The following is an 18,066-nucleotide window of genomic DNA, read 5'->3' as shown; positions in this document are numbered from 1 at the left end:
TTACACAAAATGGCATTCAATTCCTGAGTATTCTAGAAAGCTTAACATTTGTTGCAATATTTTTGTTATAATTCAGAAAATTGAGGTCCCATTCAACACACTTTTTTAATGTCCAATCAACGGTTGAGTAGCAGTTCGTAGTGAAAAAGGACATATAATTATGGCTGTTTCTTCATTTTAGAAAACTAAAGTGACTGATATAAAGAAAAGTGATCATAGTATTCACATTTACCATCGTTCAACTTGTTAGTTGCAGTAGGTATTAAAATAATTGTGACGTTTCTGAACTTGTTTCTCCCACCCGAGTAAGGCTACCATTTTATTCCTATATCGCCTTGCCCTAGCTGTGTGATATACCATATGTTTGATTTCTGACGCTGCTTAGCCGCACATTATTGGTAATATACCCCATTTATGAGCAAGCAACCTCGCTGCTGGCACTGAGAATATTTGACATGCAATCGTCATAGTCAAATGTGTATTTCCGTTCTACCTGCTGGTACATGCGAAGTGCTAACTGCAAAGTAACTTCGTCTTCCCAATTGACCGTCTTTCAGGCTCCCGGGGATAACAAATAGGTGTGCATCTTGAACATTTTGTTTTTAGCTGTTGGAAAGATAAACTTTTATCCCACTATAAGATCTGACAACCTTTACTTTGGACACTTCAAGGTTAAGGGGAAGCTGCAGTTGTTTAGTTCCAAGCATCTTCAAAGTGTCTACAAGCAGAGGTGAAAACCATCACTGCCTTTCCGAGTCCGAGTTCGATGTTGTGTACCTTCAATTTATTTCGTTTGAGTTCGCTATTTCCGGGAGGATACGGGGTGCCGATTGATTGATTGATTGATTGATTGATCAATTGATTGTAGGGTTTAACGCGCCGACGCAACGCAGGCGATGAGTTGCGCCGTAGTGGGGGTCTCCGGAATAATTTTTACCACTGACCACCTGGGTACCTTTAACGTGCGCCGAAATATCGTACACACGGGCGTTTTTGCTTTTCGCCTCCATCAGAAAAGCTGCCGGCGCGGCCGGGAATTGAACCCGCGACCTCGTGCTCAGCAGCAGAACGCCTTTTAGCCACTGAGCCACCGCGGCGGGTGCGGGATGCCGAGTACCGGCGGAACATTTTTGCTTTTCTCTTCTTTGTTCTGAAATGTGGCGATATCGCCATCGCCAAAATATAGCAGGACGAAATTCACGTTTCAATCAATCAATCAATCAATCAATCAATCAATCAATCAATCAATCAATCAATCAATCAATCAATCAATCAATCAATCAATCAATCCTTCCCTCTGCGGTGAATGGTATCATCTACCTTAGTCGGGAAGTAACTCCTACAGCATAAGCAAAGCTTCTAACCTCTGTATGTCGGATCTCTGAAGATGCTTGGAACTAAACAACTGCAGCTTCCCCTTAACCTTGAAGTGTCCAAAGTAAAGGTTGTCAGATCTTATAGTGGGATAAAAGTTTATCTTTCCAACAGCTGAAAACAAAATGTTCAAGAAGCACATCTATTTGTTATCGCCGGGAGCCTGAAAGACGGTCAATTGGGAAGACGAAGTTACTTTGCAGTTAGCACTCCGCATATACAAGCAGGTAGAACGGAAATACACATTTGACTATGATGATTGCATGTCAAATATTCTCAGTGCCAGCAGCGAGGTTGCTTGCTCATAAATGGGGCATATTACCAATAATGTGCGGTTAAGCAGCGTCAGAAATCAAACATATGGGTATATGACACAGCTAGGGCAAGGCGATATAGGAATAAAATGGTAGCCTTACTCGGGTGGGAGAAACAAGTTCAGAAACGTCACAATTATTTTAATACCTACTGCAACTAACAAGTTGAACGATGGTAAATGTGAATACTATGATCACTTTTCTTTATATCAGTCAATTTAGTTTTCTAAAATGAAGAAACAGCCATAATTATATGTCCTTTTTCACTACGAACTGCTACTCAACCGTTGATTGGACATTAAAAAGTTTGTTGAATGGGAACTCATTTTTCTGAATTAGAACAAAAATATTGCAACAAATGTTAAGCTTTCTAGAATACTCAGGAATTGAATGCCATTTTGTGTAAATATCGCAAAATTTGAGAAACTTGATTTTTTTAAAAATCACGTTGACATGTGGGCCTTTTTTCAAAATTTTCATTTTTTGTCGCATTTCACGAAGCGGTATTTTGATAAATTTTCTTAGTAGAACATTGAGCACAGTATGAGGTGTTCAGCAGCCCCTCGTAAACACGTCTCAAAAACCATACGGGTTAGCCTGTAGGGCGATGTGTAAAAAAAAAATTTCTTAGGATTGCACTTTTGAACGTCATTGCTCTCGCTACTAAGTTTGAGAAATATTTTATCAAAAAATGTAATTATTGCAAATTCAATTTTCGCAAATGGAGCAGAAAAGTTTGTAAATGTTTGTTTAAAAAATTAGGGAAATTCGGAAAAAAATTTCACTTCGTTTTACAGGACCCCAAAATTGCCACACCAAGCAATGTGGAAAGTAGCCCGGACCGACCGCGTTCTAAATATTTTTTTAATAAATCAACGATGATGTTTCTCACTAAACTAATGCTAGTTCCATGGTGAAGGTACAATGCTCTACACAGTATTAAAGTTTAATCTCAAACAAAAAATGGTCATGGCACCACTTTGGCTGTCCTTATCTGAACACACCCTAGAACATGTTGGATGCTAGACCAACTTGATGGATAGCGAAGTATTTGTATTTGAAAACGTGTTGCAGCTGAAAAAAACTCCTCGTCACACAGAAAAAAATTATAACCACCAGGCCACAAACATAGGCCGTTAGCATGAAATCCCAGGACTCTAGCCCTGGGCCCTGGAGGCCGAGCAAAAATAGCGTTTTAGGAGTTGCACTAAAAATTGGCCACGGTGCTCCAAGCAAACAAGTAAGTGGCATCACTGGAGGCCACGTTTGTTATTCGCGAACCCAGGAATGAATACCTGGTTAGCCCTTTTGCTGCACTTTGGATAAGTGCTCTTCCAGGTGTAGAAAAACCACAGTAATGTGTTCCAGACTTCACAGTCTGAGGAGCTCCGGGCTTGTGCGCCAGCATATTACACAAAGTTTTGTACTATGTAACTGAATCACAGGTGCGGCCATCTACCGGACGAAAAACGAAACGAGCGTGAGACGCCATGTTGGGGGATGGCGGTCGCGGGATTGCATGATACGGAGCCTGTAAGGCGATTTCTCGGCTTGGCGATCCTTTTATTTTCAGATTTAAGGGCAGCTTAATGAGCGACAAATGGTCTGTGGACCTGTCTCTTTTGCCTACATTTCCGAGCGACTTCGTAAATATGCATCGAGAAAGCAGTCATAAAGGCACCAGTAGGGAACCTTTCGTGGGCTGCCGCGTTTCTTTTTTTTTTTTTTGGCTTTGACAACACAAACACAAAAGTTGAATTACATCCGTGCTGGTTCGCATTCTGCGGGTTTCTTAGGAAGTCATTCCTGAAAGGCTTCGAGCCGATGCGGGCCGTCCGGAGGTTTAAATGGCGAGAGAAGGGGGTGAAGGGGCACTCCGCAATATAGCTATTGGTTAAGAGGAAACGTGCACAAGAAAAAAAAGATAGACGAACTAAAATAACTTGCATACCTGGAAACATTTCTTAACAGCGGAGCTGTTGTAGCCGGCCGTTCGTAATGTGCAGAGCGTAACGGGTTTGGCGTGTAGAGCGTTAAACCTTGTCAATAAATTACCAATAAATTGCCATTGAATAATTAAATTACTAATAAATTGTCGAGCGCTGGTGAGCGCGTGCCTCGCAGCGACCACCAAACGTCCCCGTCACGCGAAGAGGCTTTAGTAAAAAAAAAAAAAACTGCGAGAACCTTGAAGAGCGAGGGAACGCCGAGTGCTCGTGATCGTGTGCTTCGGGGCGACCCCCGAGCGCCCCCGCCTCGCGCCGTGAACAAAACTGGGGGCACACTGCCGCTTAAAAACTTCCCCTCGAAAAGAATTTACACCATCTCCCTGCGAGGGGAACTATGGGTAGATGCGACGCATCGTGGCGTTTCCGTTATGTTTTTTCCATTTAGCATGTCCATTTGTTGTTGTTTCCATTTATATCAAATCATAGCCGGTTGTCATCGGATGTCATCTGAGCGGCGGAACGACTGAGCGAAGTGGCGCAGTTATCGCGTTTATATGTACGGTGAGGGGAATGAGAGGGAGCAGCGCATGCGAATGTGTTAACCGAGACCTACGCGCTAGTCTCCATTCAAATCATCGCACGTCGTCATCGGATGCCATCGGAGTGGCGGAACGACTGAGCGGAGCGGCGCAGTTATCGCGTTTATATGTACGGTGAGGGGAATGAGAGAGAGCAGCGCATGCGCATGTGTTAACCGAGCGCTAACGCGCGCAGACGCACAGCTGGTACGGCGACGGGAGCGAGCGCTAACGCACAGATGGCGCTGCGGTGAGAGCGGCGGAGAGCGCAGCTGGCGCGGTGCGGAGAATGGGGGAGAGGCGTGCGGACTACGGACGGACGCCGGAGGGACAAGGCGAGTTAAAGAGATGCGTCGCATCTAAAATTGGATCTTGGGAAAGCAGGCTAAGGTCGAAGAGAAGGCGACGATCGGTAAATGACCTACATGGGTTATTGCGGACGTTATTTGCGCTACTCATGGCGCTACGTGAAGGTTGTAGCTCTCACAGATCTCTTATTTCCTGTAACGTTTGGCAAACGAAAGAAGGCGTAGTACTTCAATAGAAGCCCACCGAACGTTGAGAACGAAAATGCGGGCGCGGAAAGCGGAACGGCAGACTCAAAAGATTGATTTGATTGTAGTGTTTAACGCCCGACGCAACGAAGGCGATGAGGCGCACCGTAGTGGAGGGCTCCGGATTAATTTTGACCACCTGGGGATCTTTAACGTGCGCCAAAATCTCGTACACTTGGGCGTTTTTGCTTTTCGCCTCCATCAAAAAAGTGGCCGCCGCGGCCGGGAATCGAACCCGCGACCTCGTGCTCAGCAGCGCAACGCCTTAGCCACTGAGCCAGCGCGGCGGGTGGCAGACTCAAAACTCATACCGCATGACAAAGTACCAGCTGACCGTTGCAGTGCGCCTTAACTACGCGCAGGAAGGAGTGCTCCGCGGCCAATACAGGAGAAAAAAGAAGCTCACTTTGGTATTTATTAGTCCTGTGCATGTTATTCGTTTCTTGACTATGGTTGCTATCTAGTTATAATATTTCTGCGCGAACGGAAGTCGGCTTCCCGCCGGCCTGGAATCGTGCTTCCGTTGAGTAATAAAAAAGTCTGTATGCGAATTCGGTGGTCAACCTCGGATCATCTTTGTGCAACGCAAGTTACACGGCAGTATTTGGGTATCTTGGGCAACGATAAATGCCGACGCGCGCGTCGCTAACCACAGGTTATAATGTATACTGTGGTATCCGGAGGTCTGGGAATTCCCCAACATGGCGGAAGCGCACGCTATCACCTCAAGAGGGCGCCAGTTTTTGCATAACGTCTATCGTGGGTAGCAGTTGGTCCAGCGGTAAAAAAAGGTTAGCTTCGAGAAAACATGGACAAATTTTGACATGTGTGCAAACGGTGGTCATTTCGCGTCTTTGAAGGTCAACAGCTTGGCGAACCCCGATGACTGCGTCTTGTACTACCCTGTCAAGAGTGTCCGTGATTCACATGTATTACAATCAGATTTATACAAAGTATCAGAATGGTGTGCGCAATGGCAGATGAATTTAGACATAGCTAAATGCTACCATGTAACATTTACTAATAAGAAAAAACCACTGCAGTGTAGTTATCTTTTAAATAATAATGTATTACAAAGTGTACAACAAATGAAATATCTTGGTGAAACATTGAACTCTAAATTAGATTGGACAGACCATATTCATACAACAGCTGCAAAAGCTTCTCGGCTCTTGTACTTTTTTCAAAGAAATTTCAAACATTCCCCTCAATCACTAAAAGAAACACTTTATTTCACCAACATTAGGCCTATTTTAGAATACGCGTGCGCAGTGTGGGACCCATATACGGAAGTGTTGAAAGAACAGCTGGAAAGGGCACAGAAGCGTGCAGCCAGATTTGTTACAGGGAACTTCAATTCAATGTAAGAAGCTCTGTCATCCGAGATAACTTAGGGTGGGAAACATCATGCTCGCGTAGAAAAATTTGTAGATTAAAGCTTCTTCATAACATTAAGATAGGGTCAACTGGAATTAACAAAAACACTTACCTAAAAACGCCGAATTACGTGTCCGCACGAACAGACAATTTAGAAAACATTAAACCGTTACAGTGCGGCATCAATGTATTTAAGTATTCCTTCTTTTCCAATACAATTAACGATTGGAACGTGCTTCCGAATGAAATTGTGCGCTCACCAAATGTTTTGACTGCTCTTGAAAGTGTTTCCTGAATGCTAACATTTGATTTACTGGTTTTGACCGTATATTGTTGCTTTGTTCTGAATTATGTTCTGTTGCTATGTTCTGCTGCGTTCTGATTACAGAGACAAACCTGTATTCCCATTATATAGCTTGCATTTCTATGATTACTTGTTGTTTTTGTGATTATAATTAACCCCCCTAACAGAAATGCCCAACGGGCCCTGTAGGCATTTGGAATAAATAAATAAATAAATAAATAAACATGGGACTGTAACATTTTGCAGGCACCTTGTTTAGGACTTGGAGGCCGCGCATAAACGCGGCACGTACAGGTTCGCGCAGAAGTAAACGGAGCACGGGAGCGGTGGCCGAACTGCATCGCTGAGCCGCGTATGGGCGCCGACGGGAACCATGGAGCGCCGGTCAAAGAGTGTGTTCGCACCGCCCCCGCCGCCCTATCTGATATGTTTAATCGCCGCTCTGCTGGCGTGTCATGCTCGGCGAGACGTTCTTCAAAAGGCAGCGCTGGGCTATAAAGGGGCGTTGGTTGCATTGCCGCTCGCAGGCATCAGCGTCGACCGAATCCGCTGCTCATGAGCTGGACGAAGCTGCGCGCGCCCGGAAACGTGCCTTGTTGCGCGCTGTAAAGGGCGTCATACAAGTGTAGGCCGCTGCAGTTTGGCATAGCATGTCATTGCGATATAATTAATTGTAAGCCGGCAACAAAATTTCCTTGTACAATATAGAAAGCACATTCACAGACATTTTCATTGTTCGTGAAAAAAATCTCGCTTACGGGATTTCTTTTTAATTTTGGGTTTCTCCCAAGTTATTGCTGCCGGTCAGTCCAGGTCTGCTCTGAAGAAAGGGAAATACAAAAAAGTCCATGCGGTGCAAATTCCGTATTAGAGAACACCGTAAAGAATAAGTACAATCGTTTCCTGCTATTACAGCGAGCCTCATAGGGCGCATATTTCGTTGTTTCATTAACCCTTTTGCTCCGGTTGACGAGGATAGACGCCATAAGATTTTGTACCAAATTAACTGATTAAGAGTATGGTCGCCATCGGTTATGACGACTGTACTCGTCATCGGTCATTTTTGGGCCTTGACGGCGCTTTTCTGCAAGACTTTCAAGTCATGCGGTGAAGCCATCCTTCAATTCAATACGGAGTTTAATTTAAATCTGCAACACTTTCTTAACTAATATAAGGTGCTCGTTAAAAATAAGAACGTCGGTTTTAATGCCACCACAAAATATGCGCCCTATCAGACCCACTGTAATAGCAGGAAACGATTGTACTTATTCTTTACGGTGTACTAATATAAGGTGCTCGTTAAAAATAAGAACGTCGGTTTTAATGCCACCACAAAATATGCGCCCTATCAGACCCACTGTAATAGCAGGAAACGATTGTACTTATTCTTTACGGTGTTCTCTAAAACGGAATTTCCACCGCATGGACATTTGTTTATTTCCCTTTCTTCAGAGCAGACCTGGACTGACCGGCAGCAATAACTTGGGACAAACCCAAAATTAAAGAAGAAATCTCGTAAGCGAGATTTTTTTCCCGAACAACGAAAATGCCTGTGACTGTGCTTTCTATATTGTACATGGAAATTTTATTGCCGGCTTACAATTAATTATATCGCAATGACATGCTATGCCAAACTGCAGCGGCCTACACTTGTATGCCGCCCTTTACAGCGCGCAACAAGGCACGTTTCCGGGCGCGCGCAGCTTCGTCCAGCTCATGAGCAGCGGATTCGGTCGCCGCTGATGCCTGCGACCGGCAATGCAACCAGCGCCCCTGTATAGCCCAGCGCTGTCTTTTGAAGACCGTCTCGCCGAGCATGACACGCCAGCAGAGCGGCGATTAAACATATCAGATAGGGCGGCGGGGGCAGTGCGAACACACTCTTTGACCGGCGCTCCATGGTTCCCGTCGGCGCCCATACGCGGCGCAGCGATGCAGTTCGGCCACCGCTCCCTTGCTCCGTTTACGTCTGCGCGGACCTGTACATGAACCGATCCTTTGGCTAAAAAAAAGCGGGCCATTCTTTTTGTTACAAGTAACTTTGCACTGCCATGACAAAGTATTTTTCTGTACAGTTTAAAACAAACAGCACTTTATATGAAAATTTTTGCTCCTATAACACTTTCCTTCACAATAATGAGTGTGTGGGTCTGCGTGCGTGTGCGTGTGCGTGTGCGTGTGCGTGTGCGTGCGTGTGTGTGTGTGTGTGTGTGTGTGTGTGTGTGTGTGTGTGTGTGTGTGTGTGTGTGTGTGTGTGTGTGTGTGTGTGTGTGTGTGTGTGTGTGTGTGTGTGTGTGTGTGTGTGTGTGTGTGTGTGTGTGTGTGTGTGTGTGTGTGTGTGCAGTTTGAGACAGGGGACACGTTAAGTAAAGTTAAGTTAAGTAAAGGTGCTGAAATCTCCAATGCTCTGTGGCCCATTCGAGTCACCATGATGGGCATCCACGCCCGCACAGGCCGCGAGATCTCCCTAAACATTGCCCGTATCCTTCTTCTCGGCTTCTGTCGTGTAGGCTTTGTCTGTTGTCGCTACCCCCAGCCAAGAATGGTTTTTTGGGCGGTGATCTTGCAAGGGGAAAAGACTGAGCGGAAGTCGTCGCTACTGCCAGCAACGTGTCAGCGTGCTGCTATTCTTTGCGAGTGCTGAAAGTTCACTCAAAAATGCCAGGCTACTCGAATATAATGCACATCTTTCTTGTGGGGAAACATAGGTCCTAAAATCGCGTGTGTGTTATCATTGAGGTACATTGCAATCGTATTGCCGTCGATATTTCAGAAATCCTACTTCGTTATGCTCCGAAAGCATAAGCAGCAGTTTGTGGTCTCCAAGAGTCTTTCACGATCTAGGTAGTCTGTCTGTTTTTTCCATTGATGTATTGAACACACACTGCGTTCACCACAACGCTGGCTTTAAAAAGAAAGAGGAAAAAGAAGATGGGGCTGTGTCATGTTTGTAGTGTTGCGGAAATTCCAAAGGAAGTGTGCGAGATGACAGAGGTTCTGGCCACCAAGTCAACCTAGAAGAGATTTAGAAGATTGAACAAAAGCTGGTCCCCTGAGATAGAAGACCTGCTGGTGGAACACGTACAGCAGAAGTGGGCTACACAGAGACCCATGACAAAAGAGCTGATCAAAATTTATTTGGGCGCCTCAGCTAGCATTACAGCGAGTGCTAACGCACAGTGAGCTAGCGAGTGCAAATACAGCAGGTTCGAGGTGTCTAGCTGCATGCAAAACAAATAGCTGTGAACTTGGACATCGGACAGACATATGCCGGAAATGACTCACTGAGTTTGAGAAGAAACTAGACACTTGCATCGCAAGAACAACTAACAGCTCAGGCAAATTGGAAATGGGGACCCAAGCATTGCTCGAGCTGAAGCAAGTGAGGCCACGAAATTGCTAGCTTCTAGCAAAGTATCAAGCGGCCAATGAGACTAGGTGGATGACCATGCCTTAGTTGCAGACTGGATCGATGTGTGTGGTGGAAAAAACCTAGGCCCGCACATAACGCTCTTTCGTGACACCTGCGAAATATAACCGACTGTGCTGAAAGACTGTAAGACGGCACTGCAGCGTCGCTCGTGAGGAAGGAGCTGAGTTGGTTCCAAAACGCCGGGTTCCCCATTTGCTGCACCTCTGATTGGAGTATGCAGTGATATTTCTCAGGCACTGATTTCAGTCAAGTGTTTTTCTTTGAGTCTTTCTTCACATGTCAAGGTGCACCTAAGCGAGTGCATCATGGACAAGCTCGCCGCATAGTACCCTGTTGAATGAGATTGCTGCTGCAACCTTTGGATGCTTCCCTGAACAAGGACCAGCTTCGGGAGCTCTTCGCAGAGTGGCATCTTCATGGCTGCGATGAAGTTTTCCTGGCTGGAAGGCTTCATTGAATGGGTGACAGACGCATGGTGTCTGTCACGGTCGGCAACGCGGGATTTCCAGCAGCAGAGACGGCATTGGGGATGGGGTGGTTTCGGCTGCGGGCAGCAATAAAATGTTGAGCGACAGCGATGACCAGTGATGATAAGTGCTTCCCCACAATAGCTGCCCCAGAATATCATCATGATGACAGTCTTGCCAGCAGCAATTAGCGCCATTCGTTTTGTTGCAAAGTTGATGCATTTGGCATAAACCTTCGTTGCTCCAAGTCCGAGCAGGCTGCATCTTTGTATCAAATCATAGAAATGTGGAGTGCACAACAGTTGCGTTTTTTTGCTTTTTTTCTGTACCATGAAAAGCGGATGCGCATTACAATCGAGAGTGCCTTAAATTCGAGTAAATGTGGATGTGGTAGTAATTTGGCATCCTTGTTCTGCTGTTTGTTCTTGCTGTGTGTGATTGACAGCTTGGTGGTACCTGCCATTTTGTGGGGCGGTGTGGCTGTTTTAAATAAAGAAATCCTGCATCATGCGGGCGTGTTTTTGTGAAGTTCTTAGTTGGAAAGCCCAAGTGGTTTAAAATCCAGCGTGCAAAGCTGTTCTGTAAATTAAACTTCTACCAAATGAAAACCAACTACGTAAATAATTTACGCTTGTTTTTGTCAGCTGGAGAAAAAGGGCGCCCCGTGCTTCGATAAACCGTAACAAGCACATTTGTCCTGCTTACAGGTTTGCATTTCGATAAAGCATGCTTGGCTGTCTTTTGGTTCATCATGAATGCTGCTGGCAGAATTTAGCTTGGGTATTGTCACCCTATGCACTGGCCTTGGTGGAGTTTAGATTATGTTGTGACCATTGGATTCTAGTTTTCCATGTCCTAAAATTAGAGCATCACAATCAGTAGTAGTTGTGTTTATTTACAACACAGTGGGTTCATCCAGAGTGGCCATTTAAAGCTGTGTGATAACACAGATTTATGTAAATCTACCCAACTCATCACACACGTTGTGGATAAGGGGCTATTTCATTTGATTATGTTATGCGCGAATGAAAGCTGACAGTAAACTTGAAAGTAGAGGCAAACAGATTAGTCTGGCAGTGCCAGGTAAATCTTGTCATTTTGATTGTCCTCTAGAAATTTTCATACTCGGGATGCCAGAATTCTGCCTCAGTTCAGTTGTAGAAAATTGGTTATAAGTAAACGTCACAGCCCTTTCTTTAACTCAAAATTACCGCTGTTAGTTTCAGTGCACAGGTTCGTATTAATGTGCCAGCACTTGTGAGGTAGTTGTTGGAGACTAGCAGGTGACGAAGAGGAGACCGTGCGCTCGAGCGGAGCATGCACTACTATCATCATCATTGTAACTAAGTCATCGCCATTAAAAGGGACGTTCAATCAGGGCTCCCATGGCTTCGTTTTCTGGCGGCGAACCCGCAACGAGGTGGCCGAATCCCAAGAAAACGAGCGGCTCCCACCGACGTGGGCAACGAGCGACCGAGTTTGATCTAGAAACGGTCGCCCAAGCAACTTCGTCCTTCTGGAACCGCACCTAGGGGGACAACGCGCGGACCGGGCTGCCTACTAAGCGATTAAGCCGGACTTTTTCGCTTAACGATGGACCGGCTGAAGGCGAAACGCGCGGCAAGGCGAGCCCAAGCGACAAAAATTTCTACCGAGGCGACAGCGCTCATCGAGAGTGGCTGCTAGGACCGGCTCGCGCTCCGAAAGGTGCTGGACAAGCTCATGGCTAGCCGCGAGGAGTTTAGCAAGATCGACGCCGAGGTCGAGGACGCAGTCGCTGTCGAGGAGCTGGAAAGGGAGTACGAGTCGGCGGCCCATTACGACGAGAAGACGTTCGAGGCTCCGACTCGGCTTACGTACCGGCTCGAGGAGCTCGGTGTCAGCGGCAGGGCGCAACCTGCCCCCACGGCTGCAATTAGCCCGCCACAGGCCCAAACGACGGTTCCATCCCAGATTTTTGGAACCCGCCTGCCCATGCTCACCATCGAGCCCTTTCATGGAGACGCGTGTAGCTCGACGTCGTTTTGGGAGCATTTCAACGGCACAGTCCACAACAACCGGGCTCTCACCGCTACCGACAAGTTTCATTACCTCCGAAACTACCTGTCCGGTGAAGCAGCAGCTGCCATCACCGGGCTGCCAACGACGGAGGCCTGTTATGAAAGTGCCACCCAGCTGCTGAAGAACAGGTTCAGCGACAAGCGCCGTATCATACAGCGGCATTTTCAAAACCTCCGCGAGCTACAGCCCGTGACGCCTCACTCAGACGACAAGGAGCTGCGCAGGCTTTATGACTGTGTTCAGCTGAATGCCCGCTGCCTAAACGTAATGGACGTTTCCACGAGAAGCTTCTCTGCAAAGCTGTACGACGTTTTGCTGGAGGGACTGCCGAAGGAAATCGTTTTGGCATTCCACCGCCACGGACGTCTTCAAGGTGATACGCATGGAGCGGTGCCTTCTGCTTCAGTATATGCGACCAGTGCCACAACGTCTTGTCAGAAGCAAGAGCAGCTCTTGAGATACGTACGGATAGAGCTCGAAGCAAGGGAGCACAGTGTTCCAGCGACGTCCTTCCTTCTCCGACAGCCCTCGAAAGCACGTGCCCTCGTCATTAGCCCTGCATGCATCGCAAGAAACGAAGAAAAATCCCAGTGCGTGTTTCTTCTGCCGGTCTAAGAAACATGCGACTAAGGCATGCAGCGCTACATTAACAGTCGCAGAGACGAAGAAACGACTATCTAGCGCTAGGCAGTGCTACCGATGCACTATGACGGGCCATCGTGCAAACGAGTGCCGGCGGAAGTTGGTACGGGAGACATGTAAAGACAGGCATGCTTCGACGATGTGCGATCCTAATTTCCAAGCGAGGCGGAGCGACAAGCCGGACACGAAAGTATCTGCTGCTACAAGGCCAGTGAAAGAAAACGGCAGGCCTTCGACTGCCATCACAAGCAGCCAACTTGACGAGGACGTGCACTTACAGACTCCGTTGCTGGATCGTCGGGACCAGCGAGACGTCCTGTGTCAGAGGCATTTTTGGCGGAGGCAGTCAACGTGCGTTCGTCAAAGGAGATCTCGTATCGAGGTTGGGATTGAAAGTCGTCAGAGACACACACCTCGCCGTGAACAATTTAGCGTCCGATGCACCTTCTCGTGTTAGGAATTGCAAGGTCGTCCAGCGTTGCGTACGTAGCCAGTTTGATGCCAGCGAGCACACCATTGAGGCAGTAGCAATTCCGGCAATCTGCAACAACATCCCTGCTACTGACATGGAATGCGTTTTCGCACATCAGTTGCGGAGGCAAAGCTACGGCCTGGCAGACCAACTGACTGTGCCTCGAGGATGTGGAGAGAAAGGCATCAGTCTACTGATAGGATTGGACCAACTATGGAAATTCGTGAGTGCCGATATAATACGCCAGACGGAAAACAATCGCTAAATAAAAACACAAGACGAGGAGTGGGCGGGATAAGCGCTAACTTTCAACAAAAAGTTTATTGCAGGACCAGCGCTTATAAACACGTCTGGCCAGCATGAAGAGAGGGGAAAAGAAAGGGAAACATAAAAAACGGTGGGCAAAACAAGAAAAACAGTGACGTGCCACCTATGACAAGAAATCCAATCCAAGTTTCGATAAAGCTACAGACGGCCTTCTGACGCATTGATCCACCGACCTTGCTATCTCGGCCGCTTCCACAATTTTTCTGTCAGGCCCGAGCGGTGAAAATACAAGACGGTTGTTTGGTGGTACAGAGGATGACACGAGTTTCCGGAGAGACATGTTTTACAGTGGGCAGCCAGCTGGCTCCAACGTAAATTCCAGACGAAGCAAGCTGGAGTCCACTCTGCAGAAGAAATATTGGCTTCCCAGAGATACTGGATTCACCATGTTCAAACAGAATCGTTTCCCAAAGAAAGAGGTTGGCTTTAAGAAGGTCAAGGTCAAGGTTCGCCTTTCGCGTGTAAGTCATGGATAGCCCAACTACGCCCATTTTTTGATGGTATGGTATTCTCCGCGTTGGGGGAAGGCTACAGAACCTCACCGACAGCCGGAATGTGAAGCATCCAATGCTACTTCCAAGTAGACATCGGTTTACCGAACTAGTGTTTGCGGATGCCCATCGTCGAGTGATGAACCGAGGAGTGACGCCAATGATAAACAGCGTACGAGAGCGGTTTTGGGTCCCAAGAGCACGACAAGCGGCGAAGAAAGTAATCAATCGATGCGTGCTATGCGCCCTATTTCGCATTCAAACCATCGGGTCGCCGTATTCACCACTTCCCACCTGCAGGGTGGAGAACGCGAAACCATTCGACACTACAGGACTTGATTTCGCCGGACCGTTGTATGCGAGGTCGTCAGGGGCTCCGAAAGAGAGGTGTACATCGTACTTTTTACGTGTGCCGTAACAAGAGCATTGCGCTTGGAACTGGTCTCGGATATGTCCTCACCTGCATTCCTGTTGCCTTTTCGGCGCTTCATTGGGAGAAGGGGGCTCCCAAGCACAATTTATTCCGATAATGCCCTAACGTTCAAGATAACGTCTTGATAGCTACAAAGACTGCGGAAAGTGATGAAACAAGACGACTTCCAAGATTTTATTCCGAATCAGAGAATTAGTTGGAAGTTTATATTTGAAGCGGCCCCATGGTGGGGAGGCTGGTGGGAACGGTTAGTCGGAACCGTGAAAACAGCACTCCCCAAAGTTTCACGGTGAAGCTGCATCTGCTCGCAAGAAATTTCAACCATTCTGACCGAGTTTGAAGCGGTACTGAATTCACGGCCACTCACATACAGTGAGAATGACGCAAGCGATCCTGTAGCCATCACGCCAGTACACTTCTTAGTTGGTCAGCCACTAACTACTCTACCTGAAGCAATGACGAAATCGAACGAGATGAGTACGCACGATGGAAATGACTGTCGACAGCAAATGATGGACGATTTTTGGAAGCCATGAAAACATAAATATTTGTTGCAACTACCATCAGCGCAACGCTCACCCACGGATCACTCAACAAATTTAAAGGTAGGCGAAATTGTGCTGGTGGACGTTCCTAAGACGGCCAAATTATTATGGCCACTAGCCCGGGTTCACGAAGTGTACTCAGGCACTGACGGATTGGTTCGGGGCTGTTGAGTGCGGTTGCCAGGAGGCGAGCTCATCGAGAGGCCAGTACATAAGCTTCGTCTTCTAGAACTGGATTCCGCCACACTTGAAGCCCCGGAGGATGTTGGAGACTAGCGGGTGACAAAGAAGAAGAGACCCTGCGCTCGAGCGGAGCATGCACTACTATCATCATCATTGTAACTAAGTCATCGTTATTAAAAGAGACCTTCGATCAGGGGTCCCACGGCTTCGTTTCCTGGCGGCGCACGCGCAACGAGGTGGCCGATGGGCACCTTGCCGCGCAGACAACCGAGCCGGGACCCGAACGGGGGCTGCCGCTTTAATGGGACAGGATGGAACACTATGTACAATGATGATGATTCGAGAGGTATGTTGAAGGAACCACTTCTTCGTCCTTGCCGTGATTTTCAACAGTAGTAGGCCCTGGTGGCCTACGAGCTCACTCATGTTGCCTGTGCTGTAAGTGATCGGATCGGAGTGCTTTTATTTGAGTGGACACCCGATCGGGGTACTCAGACGTCACAGGGCACACCAGACTTGCTCTGAGGGAGGTTGCTGGAACAATGTTCCCAGAACCGAGACTGCATGGGCAACAGAAGGGAGTGTGTGAGGGGGCCTGTGTCGGGTGACGACATAGCCCGCATCAACGATCTGGCCCAGCAGCCTGTTGTTTTCTGCCACGGTTTTTCTTGGTTTGTGTCACAGGTATGTTGCCGTGCGTAAAATGTAACAGAAGGTTTCCTTGACAAGTCTTCCAGACGTCCGGAATGACGAAACACAACGCAAATTCATCCAGGTGAGATGACCATTTAGCAGTCCGCGCGGTATTGTCTGCAGTAATCTATTCCCAGGAAAGAAGTGAAAATCCTAGCAGAAAGATATCCCCAGAGAAGGGTAATACTAGCTTTAGATGTGCATGAAAACTGAACCAGAAAAGTTCGACACTAGGTTTACTAAATGGGTTCTATTCTGGTTATGCATATCATTTACACATTTACACATGGTATGAGTCATTGGAGAGACAGAACGCGATTGTCTACATTAGCTATTTTTCAATACCCGTCCTTCTGAAAGTGCCATGTTCCAGCTTTAAAAGATGCAATACGAGTGGGCATATTCGAATTCACGCACCTTTGGCGAGGCGTTTTTGTGTATAACGAATTTGTGCGGGATTGTTGATCTAATGTTCGATACATTTGAGGAAAACATGTTCACTAAAAGTAGAGGCGTGCAAATAACAAATGTGTGACCGCAAATTTTGTATGGATAATGAAAGCTGATTGGAAATGTTTTTTTTAAGTTATCAAACCTTCTAAACGTGCCTGTGACAAAACAGTTTGGGATCGGAGTGTTAGGCATCAATGTGTTGTTGTTCTACTGCTCAGTGGAACGAAATGCTGTGAGAGAATTATATATAGGTTGTTACAACAATGAAGGAGCATCTATAAATATTCTTGCTGGGAAAAATACTTCCTCGTTTGCGCTCAAACTGTACGCAAAGGTTGTATTTTGTGGCCTGTTTTGATTATTTTCGAGGGTGACAATGGTACTCACGTACTTATTTAGAAAAGAAAAACAAACTGCTTTCTCAAATGGGACACCCGATTGCCATTGTGAAGCGGATAACAACCTTACAGCAGGCCACAGGAACCTTTGTGTAAAGTTTAAACGAAAATGAAGTGGCAGTTTGCTCAGCCAAAAATTTTAACAGATCCTCCTTTATCACAGTGGCACCCTTTGCAAAAGAAATACGCCGACGACAATTCAACAAAGCAGCGGAATAAGAACACTTGGCAGTCATTGCTATGAACAAATCCGTCAAGCTAGTGTCACTTGCTATGAGTGTTAGTGGCATGATAACGCGTAACTTCTTGTTTCTCACTAGTGCACTACAGATACCGTACCTTTTCTTCCTCAATTTTACTGGCAGCGTTTCAGTTTGGCTAATGTACACCAGAGCAGGCAAGCGCTTGTTTTGTGCGGGTGTTTCACGAGTAAGCTTTCTTGCACAGTCGCCACGTCGTGCATAGAAGCCAGCCCAAGGAAGCGTGTCGTGTACCAGGGCATTTAGTTTTGTAAAGTTCGGAAATAGTCGCACATAGTTTGAACCGTAAATTGGTACTGTCTTGTGCCAAGTACAATAAAAACCGTTATTTAGGAAGTATTTTAAGTTTCCAATATTTGCAAACCTGTGCAGGGTAGTTGAGCTTGAGTATGGTTTGCACATTGCATGCCCTCAAGTGGCTCATGACGCAGTGCCAGGGCGTCTTCCCAACTGACCCATCGCGGTCCATCGAGTACAATGCATGAATGCTACTGAGAAGCATTATGTGTTGACAAGATGGTGAAGGACTGTGCTGTGGTGGAAGGATATGGACGCCACATTGTGCGCACGATATCCCATGCACCTGAGACCAACTGCGAAGTGTGTTGCGATGTGTGTGGAACTTGTCTTTGTCAGCCACACACATTGACGGCGTGGATCCCCCCCCCCCCCCCGCAATATAAGTTGGCCAATTGCACAAGCCGAGAGCTGCTGAATTTGCTGCAATAAAGCCATTGAAAGGGAAATTTAACCATATC

The 18,066-nt window shown here is 46.8% G+C and overlaps 1 pseudogene; it reads left to right on the top strand.

Moving 5' to 3' along the window:
* LOC144166942 (pre-mRNA-splicing factor 18-like) overlaps window positions 1-17,793 on the top strand; it is a 41,585-nt pseudogene extending 23,792 nt beyond the window's left edge.
* Window positions 17,794-18,066: the final 273 nt, after the last annotated feature.

The sequence above is a fragment of the Haemaphysalis longicornis genome, unplaced genomic scaffold, assembly GCF_048455015.1.
Source record: "Haemaphysalis longicornis isolate Haplotype H1 unplaced genomic scaffold, Haemaphysalis longicornis Haplotype H1 scaffold_2, whole genome shotgun sequence".
Classification (NCBI taxonomy): Eukaryota; Metazoa; Arthropoda; class Arachnida; order Ixodida; family Ixodidae; genus Haemaphysalis; species Haemaphysalis longicornis.
The sequence above is the reverse complement of the archived record's forward strand: the minus strand, read 5'-3'. Positions and strand labels throughout refer to the sequence as shown.